Genomic DNA, 2,500 nt, shown 5'->3' on the forward strand with positions numbered 1-2,500 from the left:
AACTGGAATCATACAAATGCAAATCTTTCATGGTAAAGTAAAGACTAGATTTTAATCACATTGGCTGGAATATTTCGTATGAATTAATAACCTAAATAACTGATTTTCAACAAAAACAGCAACAATAATACTCATAAGGATCTGATCCTTATATTGCTTGCTTGCTTGAGATTTGCGAAGTTCTGGCTTCGCCCGGGCCTTTCACTTATGGCCCGGCAACCTTATATATATATGGTCTAGTTATAATGTTTCCTGATGTCGCGATTTTACGGGAAATTTGACCGGAAGACCCATACAAATAGATAACTAATAGCAAACCAATACCCAGAAATCAGATCTATTCCATGACTACATTTAACCTTATTTGTTTATCTATTCATTTGTTTTTTTGTTTATTTTATCATCATCGTCATTATCATTATCATTATTATTATTATTATTATTATTATTATTATTATTATTATTATTATTATTATTACTATTATTATTTTGCCATGTTAGAGACTGTAGAGTTCCATTGTAACGACCCAACTTTCAAGATGTTTAATTATTATACCAACTTTCCATTTATAATAATAGGATCAAAATGCAGTATGCTCGTGTCAGAAGTTTTGTCAGTAGAGTCGATAAAGAGAGGAAAAGAGGCAGAGAAAGAACTAGGTGATTACGATTCAAAATATTTCCCGTGCCGGGAATCGAACCCGGGCTTCGCGGGTGAGAGCCGCGTATCCTAGCCACTAGACCACACGGGATATGTTTTTAACTGTAGATCTACTTATATAAAAGGACAGACCAGAAAGAATGAACAGGGTCGTTAACTATATAGCATTGTGCGTGCAGGGTTTGAGAAGCTAGATCTCCCTGAAGTAGATGTATTGTAGACTTCATATATTTCTTTGTTTAAAATTTACTGTCGATATGTATATCGTTTACAGATGATTTCATCCTTATACTGAACATCTGCTATTTGGATTCACAGGAAATCGGAACCATACGAATACAAATCTTTCAGGGTAGAGACTAAAATTTAATCACATTCACTGGATTATTTCATATAAATGAATAACCCAAATAACTGATTTCCGTAACTGTGCTGTCCTAACACAAAAAGTTATTTATCACTGTAGGTAGTACTGAAAGTAGAGATAATATAACAAACCTTTGCAAAAATAAAAACACAGAGTCACAGTGGCAAAGTCACATGACTGAATAAAGTCAAATGTGATTGTATTTGAGCACTGAAACTTAATATTGCCAAAGCAAGAACTCAAATTCAATAATAAACAGATTGATAACGTATTGCATGTAAAACTGAGAAGGGACGTTGTTAGTAATTAGGGCTGAACAGTTACGTGTAAAGTAGTATTCAGCTTTAATTGTAAAATTTATAGGATCAATGTTTATTTAGCCATTATCATTTTGCAACAATATTCAAACCAGACTCAGTGGGTGAGGGTCACGTGTCCTAACCACCAGACCACACGTCATTATATTAATGGGTAGTTTACACCTTAGGATTTGTTTTATATTTCAAGTTTACAGTTTGGAGAGCTTGTGATCGTACATTATTGATGGATGCATAAGGCTCAGGTGATAATCCCTTGTATATCAATATAATTTCATCCACTCAAGATTTTTTTATTATTATCATTATTTTTTTTTTATTATTTTTTTTTTTTTTTGCGTTTTGGCAAATAATAATAACAACAACAACAACAACAACAACAACAACAACAACAATAATAATAATAATAATAATAATAATAATAATAATAATACTGATTGGGTGAACTGTGAATTAATAGACTTTGTGCGTGTTCCGACTGCTGCATACTTTGTCGTTAACTCAGCATCTGCCTGTTAATCAGTACGCAGGCGCATATACTTAGGTGTGTGTGTGTGTGTGTGTACGCGCGCGCGCGCGTTTGTATGTATATATATATGTATATATATATAGATATGCATATACATATGGTAGAAAAAAAAAACTCTATGCACAATATAGATTTAGTTAAAGTTTTCAGGTATACATAAGCATGAAAGTATTCAAAGAGCAAAGCTAACTAATGTATCCGCAAGCCTCCTGAAAATTAATAACTAACAATAACAGCAACAGTAATAATAGTAGTCAAATTAATAATGATAAACATGATAATGATGAAAATAAGTACAGTTCTTGGCACCTAATCCTTTTACTTGTTCATATATGGTCCAGTCACGAAGTTTCCTGCTGTCGCGATTTTATCTAATACATAATTGATAGCGAGCCAATAGTCATAAATCGGACCCCTTCGATATTCTTTGCCATTTTAGAGACTGTAGAGTTCCATTGTAATGACACAACTTTTCAAGATGTTTATTTCTAAAATCGAAGACAGTACATTTTGGGTTTGAATTAGATATTTACTCTTAACTGTATTTGTGCGTTTAGTGGACCGTCCCAAATGAGTTGTGGAGGGGTAGGGTGTATTTGAGTTAGCCTATATTATACGTTATTGAA

The 2,500-nt window shown here is 32.8% G+C and overlaps 1 non-coding gene across 1 annotated transcript; it reads right to left on the minus strand.

Annotated features, from left to right (window-relative positions):
* Nucleotides 1–680: 680 nt before the first annotated feature.
* Nucleotides 681–752, minus strand: Trnae-cuc. The gene has a single exon. It is a non-coding gene; the product is annotated as a tRNA-Glu (tRNA).
* Nucleotides 753–2,500: the final 1,748 nt, after the last annotated feature.

This window comes from Penaeus monodon, chromosome 1, assembly GCF_015228065.2.
Source record: "Penaeus monodon isolate SGIC_2016 chromosome 1, NSTDA_Pmon_1, whole genome shotgun sequence".
In the NCBI taxonomy this organism is placed as follows: Eukaryota; Metazoa; Arthropoda; class Malacostraca; order Decapoda; family Penaeidae; genus Penaeus; species Penaeus monodon.